Source organism: Haemaphysalis longicornis, unplaced genomic scaffold (genome assembly GCF_048455015.1).
Source record: "Haemaphysalis longicornis isolate Haplotype H1 unplaced genomic scaffold, Haemaphysalis longicornis Haplotype H1 scaffold_3, whole genome shotgun sequence".
In the NCBI taxonomy this organism is placed as follows: domain Eukaryota; kingdom Metazoa; phylum Arthropoda; class Arachnida; order Ixodida; family Ixodidae; genus Haemaphysalis; species Haemaphysalis longicornis.
Window position 1 is genome coordinate 185390094 of NW_027526335.1, and position 12086 is coordinate 185402179.

Consider the following 12086-nt stretch of genomic DNA (forward strand, 5'->3'; position numbering starts at 1 on the left):
CGATATGTGCGCCGGATGAGCGAGGCGTATGCGCGATTCGAGATCGGCGATTTGCTTCTTGAGGGCGGCTATCTGTCGTTCCTCCGCTTCCTCGATGCTGCTTTCTCTAGCGCGCACGTTACGCCACCGGTACCGGTGGATTGGCCCCCACTCTGCACGGCCCACTCTGCACTCTGTACTTTTGTCATGAATGTTGGGCCCGACCGCGTAGAAGGTCACGAGGCTGGACTATGTTCTCGCAAACGCACACACACAAATTTATTAAAGTGAGATGTACAAAGCCGGAATAGACACTGCACACGTATGGACTGCGGATGCTTGCGGATGATTGCGGACACAGTCATAAAGGGAGTCATGCGGTCACAGCCGGCGTTCTCAGGGACCAGACGGTCTGGATGCGACGACGCGAAGACGCATTTCGCTCGCTGGCCACGGGGCAGGTTGCTGCAGTCGATGAGGAGGTGCCTCGCTGGACAAGGACGTGATGATGGCCGATGGCTAGCGGCGGGACGAATGGCTTGGGCCGGCGCCACGGCGCGGCCTCGCTTCCCGCGCTCCACGCCACTGGAACCACGATCACTCCAACGGGTGCAACCACTTCTGGTCGTCTCGTCGGCAGCCCGGGTGGTGGCTCGGACGGGAGACCCGGCGACGGTCCTCGGGCCTACATCGCGAGGGTAGCCGTCCGACTGCCTCCGAGAACGAACAGCCTCCCCTTCCTTCTTCTTCTACTTCTTTCTTGCTTTTCTTTGTCGGCTACATCCGTGGAATTCGGTGAATTGACCTGTCCAGCGACCCCTCATCACAACCTCAACAAAACATTTCAGCCCCTTTTGCCGTACTCTTAACCCTTTCCGACACACATTCGAATGCAACCGCCAGAAGAATTTGTAACTTTCTGTGTATGATTTTGATCACCACAATTTCACATCAAAACCATACAAAAACCTCGATCTCAAAAGTAGTTAACAAAATTAGGCCATGTCCTCATTGGAGAAACGTGACCACCGTTTCCTACCCATTAATAAAATAGAAAACGTACACCCATCATTGGGATCTTTTGCCCTTATATATTAGGTAACAGCTACCGTTTTGCTTTAATAAACATTGTAACTAGACAGAACAGGTAATACCAAACGCCTACTTGACGCGCCGTTGAACGCCGAGGCGTTAATCTAACTCTCTTGTTTTGCTGAAGCATTTTGCGCGTCATTTACAATATGGTAGCGGGAAACGCGAACGACGTTCCGTAGAGAGGGAAATGCGAATGCTCGCTGAGCGATTATACTGGGAATCACGACTATTGTAATTCAAGAAATTGCTCTGAGAAGTCGCGTGCGCAATTAAACACGCCGTTTCGCAAAGTATTAATTCTTCTGCGAAAGTAGATATTTGTAAATAAATATATGTACTGAAAACGGCGATGTTAGACCAGCCATTGCGCTGGCTTGCTATGCCAATTGGATTGTTGTCACAAGGGGTGTGGGTGGGGGGGGGGGGGGGGTATGGGGTCGTCAGCGAAACTTGCAGCTTCCCTCATTCGTCTTGATCTTGAGGGAAACCACGCGCATTGTTATGTGAACGTACTCCATTGTGCTCCTGGGAAGTGTTTAACAAGTTTCGGACCACTGCTTGAATTTCTGAGCAAAAATGATTCTCCGAATTTCGGCGATGAGTGTGCGGCGTGCCGCGGGGAAACTGCAACCATCACGCACATGGTGGGGAATGTACCAAAAAAGCAAGGTCACTAGGCATACCGCCGTGACTGGAAGCCGCGACAGAGAGTGAAATTCAAGAACAATAACTTTGGGCCGTCCAGCAGGCCCTCGAGGCAATGGCCAGGCAGGGCCTCACGAATCGGCAATGGCAAACGGCGATCCACGCCAGGTGCCCGCCACGACGACTATGTAGCCGCGGTCTTAAGGCCGACCTCCATGCAGCGAAATTTCTCGGCGAACTTCGCGCGGCGGATGCCGGGGTTTGACGCGCCGCTCAGTTTTCGTCCACCCCAACCTCCGTGCAACGTGATGCCAGGTGATGCAACGAAGGCCGCCGTCGAGCGAGCATCTTTCATCAAGGTTGCCAGGTGTGCAATCAAAAGCAACATGTGCGTAAATATAACCTTGCCCATAATTTGTCTTCAACAAAACCTAAGTAGAACGTAATAAAACTTGATTTAAACATCTTAAATAATGCTTATTTAGCTTCTTTATTGAAGAAGGCTTTTTGGAGACTGGCTTTATAGTTAGTGCACAAACATTTCCAAATGGCAACAATGGGGAAGCTGCACGGGGGTTTTGCTTTGCTCTTGTTCTGCTTCGCTTACACTTTCAGACGACAATGTACAGCTGAAATTAACTTGACGCTGTATTGAAGTCGCATTTGTCTCCTCTTCATGTTTACTGTTTAAGAGATACAGCTGTACTCAGAAAAGGCACGAAAGGAGCGTCTGCTCTTTGGCTGCCGTGTGTGCAGGCGCTCTGCGCAGACAGGAAGTACAAGGCTGTGATTGGCTTCGGCTTCAAAATGCAGCTTCCCGCTTCCGGTCGCGTTCGCCGCCGCACGTTCGACATCTAGCTCGCGTAGATCACCGGAGAACAGCCGTATTTTCGATGGCGGCGCCGGAACGGCCGCCGCCGGGCGACGTTCGCCGTCTTTTCGCCTACATTTCGCTGCATGGAGGTCGGCCTTTACGAGCGCGCACGCGTACTACAGGCACCGATAAAGCTTGTCCAATCCAATGGAATCCGCATTTTGGTTGCTCTCCTTGCAGCATACTGCTGTTAAATATTTTTGAAAGTACACGGAAACGCCAATCTGCAGAGGGCAACAGACTTGTCTACAACACAGGTTTCGTACTTCAACACATTTAGGGGAAATACCCAAGGTGGAGTAAGTGTCTGCAAAGGAACGTTTGACATCCACCTGAATGAAGCCGTACGGCTACAAAGGAAAGCTATACAGCTTCCTCAGGAACTTCGCAGTTCAAGAAGAATTCGTCCTGGTCCAGGATTCGAACCCGGGACCACCACTTAACCGAAGCAGTCGCTCTACCAACTGAGATAACCAAGTGGCTAGTTGTTTGTAGTGCGAGAGTGAATTGATAAACAACTCAAAGTGAAGGACAGGTGTTACTCTAGCAGTTTCAGGGGAAATTCCCAAGGGGGAGTAAATTTCTGCACAGGCCCGCCGCGGTGGCTCAGTGGCTAAGGCGTTGCGCTGCTGAGCACGAGGTCGCGGGTTCGATTCCCGGCCGCGGCGGCCGCTTTTCTGATGGAGGCGAAAAGCAAAAACGCCCGTGTGTACGAGATTTCGGCGCACGTTAAAGATCCCCAGGTGGTCAAAATTAACCCGGAGCCCTCCACTACGGCGCGCCTCATCGCCTGCGTTGCGTCGGCGCGTTAAACCCTACAATCAATCGATCAATCAATCAAATTTCTGCACAGGAAAGTTGCAGAAACTTTCTCGGCCTTTTGGTGGAGAAAGTGTCTGGAGTTTATTTGGAGTTTCTGGTAGCATTACAGAGATACAAATGGCCTCTAACTTTTCTGGCATACAGCGCAACACTGCATTGATAAGTTGCATAAACATATTCTTGTGTTGCATATCTAGGAAGCAGCGCAAGATAGACGTGACATAAAAAGAATGAACGACGACAACAGCGCTATTTGCACTGCTTGTTCGATATGGTCGCTATGAACCAAGTAACTCAACTTGCCATCTTTCTGCATCTCGTTGTTTGTATGCCAGTGCTCTCCCACTAAACGTAAGCATTTCCTATTGTATATTTCCGTACATACGTATCATTTCAGAGGTACTATATGTCGGCCTAATACGCTCGTGCTCTTAGTTTCACGAGCCGGAATGGGTGCAGAGCTATTTATTTCTTATTTCAAACGTCATGCGCTGCTCAGCCCCACGACGCGCGTTCCATCCTGTTCCTTATGGCTGCTTTCAAGATTGCGTTAAATAGCGAAAACGCCCATATGTCGAGATTTCTGCACACGTTAGAGATCACCGGATGGTCTGCATTATTCCGGAGTCCTCCACAAGGGCGCGCCTCATAGCCTAGGTGTGGCTTCAGAATGTTAAGACCCTTTGCTGAAGGTAATATTTAAGTGTTTTAGCCGAAAAGAAAGAACTCGCAGGCACCGCGTTCAAAATACCCATTAGGCAAAGCGAGACGTATGTGCCAGGCGTTTTGAATCCTCGCCAGTGCAGCCATAACAATTTTAATGGTGTCAGGTGCCGCTTCAGCCATCCTGTTAGCGCTGTCCTGAAGCACCATATATGAAGGCTGTCTACACTCGTCGAAACAATAATCGCTCGTATTTAAAAGCTTATTTATGCAAAGCCATTTTTCTAGGGTCCCAATGCTGCATGCAACGGAGGACGTAGTTAAATGTGATTTCACTTCATTGTGTCGCATTGGCTCCATTGGCTTAGTTTGGCTTCATTGTGTCGCCTTGCGAAGCCGTGGTTTCAGAGCGTGTGGCCAGGGGGCTTCAAAACCCTATTTTAGACAACAAACCTCAAAGCCTTGCGCCTGTCCGAAAAGTGTGCGTCCGTATGCCCCTGCCTTGCACACAGTATACCTTACAAATGTCTTTCTGACCTGAATCAGTTCATTCACTTTGTCAACGCTGCTTGCCGTTGTGAGTAGCGTTTTTATGAGGAAACACAGCTTTGTTACCGGCCCCCGCAGCATGTGTAGGCTGTTCCTAGTTTTTTTTGTACATTCACAAGTATAGCGTAGTCTGTTAGCTAGAACTTCTGTGGCCTTTTTTGTCCATGCACTGAAACGAATGACATGCCTTTTTTTATTCCTAAATTATCTTGAGATCTCTGCGACAAATGTACGCTTTATTACCACAGAAAGTGTGGTGTATAAAGGCTTGATTTTTTCAATTTTCCCTGACATTCTAAAACGTCATTGCTGTATTTAAAAATCCCAGTATCTGCAAACTCTTAGAGCTTTATGTATTTGAAATAGCGGAGCATAGAATGTATATTCAACTGTTGTAAGCTTCTTTCTTTCATGCCTTCAATTGTATAGTAGCCAACGTAATGTTTTCATACCAAAGTTTCTTTAGTTGTCCTTAACGAGCATGTGCTTTCTCACAACAAAATGTTCGTGGTGTAAAATCTTGCCTCATTGTATTTTGAAATGGCATTTTCAAAAAAAAAAAAAAAATTCCGGAACATCTCTACTAGCATGACTTTGCCGAAAAATCTCGGGCCATCTAGAATAACGTAAACCTGGGGAAGGGGAAAGCATGCAGTTTATAAGTGTATTCTTGGCGCCTTGGTGCTTTTTCCGGTGGACCCGAAACCGTTGGGGGTAGAGGCATTCAACTATGCTCTAAAAGCCTCGTGTCTTTGAAGCGCGAAGCATCCGAGCGTGAGACCTTGGGAAACGTGTGTCCCGGTGTGTTCCTTTATTGCGCGTTACATTACAGCGCGAGGCGTAACGATTTCCCTAGTGTTTTAGTACGGCCCTACATCGACGATGACATGAGACGATCACGAAGTCTTAGCGCGAGGCGTAAACCAGTGTTTAGGTAATTTAGTACCGTGAATACATCGACGATGACATAAGACGACGACGGTCTAGCGCATGGCGGAATCGAGTGGCCAGGTGTTTTAGTACTCATCCTACATCGACAATGACATGCGACGACATTCTTGCCCGAGGCGTAAACGAGTGTCCAGGTATTTTAGTACAATGACTACATCGACGATTACATAGGACGACGAGGGCGCTCTAGCGCCAGGTGTGAACGAGCCTCCTGTGATATTAGTACCGTGACTGCATCGGCTATGACATGAGACTAAATGTGACGCCCACAGCCCAAGCATTTAATTAGCTTCGCCGCTAAAACTTGCCACCACCAAGCAGGTGTTTTCGACGTGCTTGGTTGTGCCGGTCAAGGTGATTCTTTCTGGCCATTGCAGCTCTTATCTCTGCGGTCTTCCGGGAAAATATAGCATCTCTAAATGACAAAATAGGCACAACTTCACACAAAGCTACCCAGCGAATACAAGCACACTACCACAAACACGGGTGCAAGAAATTGGAAATGCCGAAGCCAAAAGTTATGCAAACACACAAAGATGCACGACTGCGCCTGGTGCACGTTAGGAGCGTTTTCGTCAGAAGCTCCGGCGCCGAAACGGGGCTTTTTTATTCTGGTAACTGCGGTGCTGATGACTACATACAACGAATAAGGAATCGCTTGCACGCACGTTATGCAAAGTCGAGATACACTGTTTAATCTAGTGGGGGTAATTTCGACACTAAAATGGGCGACATAGTGTGGTCGAACTCCAAGAGATTGCCAATGGGGACACGAACCTCGCATATTGTGCAGCTTTAGTGGGCGAAAAAATAACCTGTACAATCTATACAAGGGCCAGAGCTTGCCTTTTCCTTTTTTATCCGGGTTCTTGTTCGTGCGCTGACGCTGCGAGTTGTGAAATACACACTAGCTCCAGCCCGAGCCCTTTCTCGCTTAGTAGTTGCCCAGCTTCAGACAAGCACAACGTAGCATACACCTCATGTCCCGCGAGGGCTTCGTTTCTTAGGGTAAATTCCAAGTGTTTATTCATAACCGACGTGCTGATTGCACGTTTATTATAACGGCACACGGCAAGATTGCTAGAGAATACAAGAAAAAAAAAGAACTAGATTGACGGCCATAGACCGGTTTGCAGCTTTCGTGTTGATTGTAATAGACGATAAGGAATTGCAGATGCACGTACGAAGCTGAACCTTAGCAAGCGGGAAAACTGAAGGGCCAACCCACGATATCAGACACGAGTTTACCGGTCAGTCCAGCATACTTCAACTAAGGTCTGAGAGTACTCCAGTTGTAAAGAAGGGCTTTAACGACCATCAGCGGAAAGCGGCTCATTTCAAAGTAGCCGATGATTTATAGTTTAAACTAGGGTTTCGAAGAATGTTCGCGTGTATTATTTATTCTACTCGTGATTTTTTAGGCAGCACGATGACTGTTTTATATTATTAGTGTGTTTAGCACACAAGTAGATTCGAAAACACCTTGTGTTACAGCAATGTGCGGGGGACGATTCTTCTGTAAAACTTTGATCAGATCTACAGTTTATGTCTAAGCACAAGTGATGCCATTTTCGTTAGCGACGTATATTCTCGGAAACATCCCTTACTTTATACTTGTTTAATTTCCCATGATTTGTATTTGTTTTCTTGCCAGAATCATGATTGGAGTTGCAACAAAGGGAAGTTCTTTCCCAGAGGACTTTGCCTCTGAGAAGCACCCCAATGAACTTGCGACCTTCGCAATTTCGGTTGGCTTCCATGACGTCGCTATAAGCAATGAGCGCGAGGAAAAGAAGGTAGATATAACAGTTAACTACGACGACGAAATTTGGCTTATTGTGGACAACATAAACATTTTGAATATGGAAATTGTGAGTACACATGCATGCTGCGTCTGCGTACTGTCATGAAAAATCAAGAAGAAGGTTAAAATTTGCATAGACATAACATAACTCAAAATTACCTTGCGCAACAAAATCACCTGACAAGAAAACTGGGAATTGAAACGGAATATTGTGAGAGAATTCTGAATAGAACACACCCCCACCAAAATCGGCTTGATTTTTCCCTTCGCTAGCATATCTTCTCGCTGGTTTCCCGAAGTTATCGGCACAGAATACAATCTGCAGTGTACAAGGGTATTCATCACGATTATCGGTATTATGTGCAGCATATCTTACGGTCACTGTGGCTTGATGCGAGATACATATGAAAGCCCAAACCGCGATATTTTGCTTTCCGCAATCTGGGATGGTAACAAAAAACACTTTATCAAGAACTTTTACAATATTATTTTCAACATAATACGGGATGTCCGAACGCTGAATTGAATGTATTTGGAAATATTCTCTTTTTGGTATTTTTGTATGTGTGGGCCAGTGTTCCCAAAATAGATGCAAGTATTTTGCAACCCCTGTGTTTAAAGAAGTAATGTCTGTGATGTGTTTTAGAATGTGTGTTCACACACTGGGCCTATCAACACTTTGCTGTTTAACTTAATTCGCTACTGGCGTATGTGGCACTTCTCGCATCTGCTTGCTCAACTGAATAATTTCTGGAAACATGAATTCATCCCTGAACATTCCAAGGTCACTTTGATCTTCCCTATCCAACCCCGAATAAGCCAAGTGCAAGTCAAGGGGACTTAAAAGACCTACCATTTTTCCGTTAACCCCTGTCGTATGCAAATTATTTGAGACACTTATATTAATCGTCTCTAGCACTGCTTGGAGGGTGTTCACCTATACTTCCACCCCACTCAAGCAGACCTTCGTCCCAACGTGGGCACATACGACAGACTATGTCTTCTCCGCAGATTCATCAACCAATCCTTTTTCGCAAAGCGAAACCAGAGATGGTCATGGCCATTGACCTACGCAAGGTGTTTGGCAACGTTAGCCAAAAAATATTTTAGAGGAGCTTCATAATACGTGTCCTAGAGAAAAGGCTCGGAAGTTGATACTTTGCTTCCTACAATGCCGACATATCAGACTCCATGGCTCGCATACTGGCCGGGAACCCACTACCAATTATGTTGGCCTAGGGGACCTTTAAAGTTTATTTTGGGAGTGGTGCTGTTTAATCTAGCCATGACCACAGTGGCATGACAATGGAAAGTCGTCACGGCTGTCCGCTTTACCATTTATGAAGACGACTTCGGAGTTTAGACTTTGATGCTGACTTTGGCTGTCCTCACAATCAGACCGTAAGTCTTCAACCCACAGCGCATAATCTCGAGCTGTCCCTTGGCGACCTGGGACTAATTTGCTGCAGTTCCAGGCACTGCTCGTCAGCAACTGCTGTGAAGACTAGATAGGCATGATTTAGCGGGTATGCAAAGCAGGACAGGAAGCTGCCACCCAGTACCAAGGGCACCCGCCCTGCTGACCGCATCGGGAACTGCGGAACGTGGCACAAGACCTGGGTGTAGTGCCACCCAACTACAGAAAAAACACAAATAAACCTTTTTTTCTAGTTCAGTTCTAGTACATCAGGCTGCTGAAAAGACCAAGCCCTTGGCATATGCGGCTACAAATCACCCGCTCCTTCCAATGTCATACAGGTTATCAGTAACGACCTTGTAATACAACACACAACAGAACCCATTACCCTCCTCTGATTACCAATCGGAAAAAAGAGCGTCGGAATATGGCTTCACTGATTGAAACAAAAGTAAAATAGTTAGCACCAGAAAAATCCGCACACTTTCGAACAAATATGGAGGAGCAGCCGAAAAGGCTACCGTGACTATGACGACCTCTCACAGTGAGGCCTCCCAGTTATGATACTCTGGTCGACGAGCTCAATGGAACCTACACAATAACCCCTCAAGTGTTCCTGAAGGCAACACGTCGAACCATCAGTGGTTTGTCGAAGAATACATTAACACAGAAACTGGAACAGGCAGTTCGCCTTCCTCCCAACGAGGACATCATGAACGGAGCCAAGGCGAAGGCTGAGTAAAAACAACCCAAGGACGTGCCCTCACTGAATTGGACCCGCGCATCCCCCAACCTCCTGCAATTATCCAACCCACTGCCAATGCTCGTTTTCTGCTGCTGTTTTCTTACTCACACGATACTATATGTCTTAATGATTGTGTGACTTTGTGCTGTCGCCTAATGTACTGCGTCAGGAACCTTCCTTTTTTTGGCGATGTGTAACTTAACCCAGCGCCTTTTGATCAAAACAAGGGAAAGGATGCTTCTGCGATGATACTCGTTTGCGAAGATCTTCCTCTGCCGAGAAAATGGTGTCCACAAATGCCATTGATGTTCACTTGTCGACGGTACCTGAAATGCTTGTCGAATTATTCGCATATTGCGGGAAATAACCGAAATCAAAAACTTTCATCAAATTATTAACACAAGGTTTTAGTCTATAGAAGCACGCGTCTCCGAATTGGAACCTGTTCCCGACACACTCCCCTCCGCTGTGCTAAATTCCAAAGTTGAAAGCGAACTTGAGCCGCTAAAAATGAAAAGATATCAACTTTCCTTCACCAACGATGAGTTTAAAAATCGTTGCCGCCTTAATATTGCTCTGCACGACTTTTCTGAGGCGCTAAAATCAAGACTTCCTGCAGTCCAGCATTTCCGCGTGGTACAGTGAAGAGCTTGAACTTAAATTCCCGGTATTGCAAGAAGCCACAAAAATGCCTAGAAGTATCCTGATCACCCGTGTCCGGTTATAAGAAAACTTCCTGACTCGCGCAGGAAAACTATCGTTCTTAACAATCCGTAGAAACCTAAAAAGTCTGGCTTTCCTATTTCAGAAGACTTTTTCAGAAGGATACGTTCATTCAGGAACAAAATTGAGAAGCGGCTAAGCGCTGCCCCGAAAATGGCTCGATCGTTCGCGTGATCTTCGGCCATGCATTTATTAATAAAGTTCCGTTCAAATGGTACGATAATAATGACCATCTGCTAGGGGTTCCTTGTGTCCTTCAAAATGCGCACCCAACGGCGTTACGGCAGCCCCTTTACGGCAAGGGCTACATGCGCTTTTGAATACGTGCGCCTTTGCGGGTCCTGAATGTTAAGGGCAGAAGCTTAACGAATTTTCTAAAACCCTTTCTACCTACTCACCGCAGATTGTTGTCGTTCTTCATTCTTGGCTACACACGATAACGTTTACAACAGCGAAGTAACATCACCAAGCTTTACTGTTATAGAAGTGATGGGCAAGATGAACGACATGGTGCTGCGTTTTTTTTTCGGACTTATACGCAAATTTTAGTTCTCCCTGGCCCATCTGATACCGAATCTGTTCGGTGCGAAGTCTTTTCAGGAAGCCTTTTTATTATTAATGGCGTCATCTATCGTGCCCCGTCGTCAAAAGTATTACAGGTAATAGCTCTAACAACATTCCTACCCGAGCATATCTTGCTTTCTTAAAATTTTATCTTCCTCGGCGATTTCGACGCTCCCGGTATCATGTGGCCTTCTTTATCCCTTACCGGTTATAATGTGGACGCAAGCAAAGTACTTCTAGATATTTATTATTGGTGTTTCAAAACAAATCGTCGAAGCAAACACAAGAGGTGCTGCAGTTTTGAATTTAGGATTTGGTAGTCCCCATTTATTAGAAAATGGCTATGAATCCGAGGTTATTTATGGTAGTTCAGATTGCAGGGCCGTTCTCGTTTCCGTGCCTGTTCTGGTTCGCAACCATCGTTTTGATTTACTCTACGTTTCCAGATTTTGTTTTTACGCGCCGACGGCTCTTCCAGTATCGATTATTTAAGCTATGCTGGGGACGATGCCGAACAGCTCAGTGTATCTATTGACGTGAAATATTCAGTGGCTTGTTTTGGAAATATTGTTGCAAGGTGTCTCCAGGGCTTCATCACGATGAAAACAAAAAAGAAAAGCCTTCGCCTTCCTTGGATCTGGCGTGCCCAGTAGCGCCATGCTGCCAGGTAAAGAAGCCATGAAGATAAAACACAAGTTTGGTTCATTCAAAAGATTGCCGCGTTAGAATAATGCTGACACCACTTTTAACGTAAACTTCGCTCAAACAAGCTCTATAATTAGGAAAAAAGAGAATGGCCATGCGACCCACTAGCTCATTTCCCGCCACAGGAGCTATGATATCATACCAGACAGCTCTGCGATTGGCAGAGGGCGGAAAAAGCAAACGCAAGTCAGACAGAGCTTATAAGCTTGCCGAACGAGCTCTTTGCGCTCAAATTTAGGGCACATTCTTTTTGAAGCCGTAAGAATGGTAGTACAAAAAGTGGAAGTTACGAAAGCACAAGTGAACACAGAAGTATTGATACGTACTGCTGTTATTACTGCGCGCGCTGTGCTTTATTTAGCTTCACAGCACTGCGGGGCTTTTGGGTTGTGTCACACGACACTGGCCGTTTGACGCAAGCAGCGGTGTCTTACATGACCATATTTCTCGAGCGAGCACGATGTTTCACTAAACGATTATTTTCTCCCTGAACAAAAACAAGCCAGATTTAAATACGGTCAAATGAAACCAAAGGCTCAAAACAACTTGC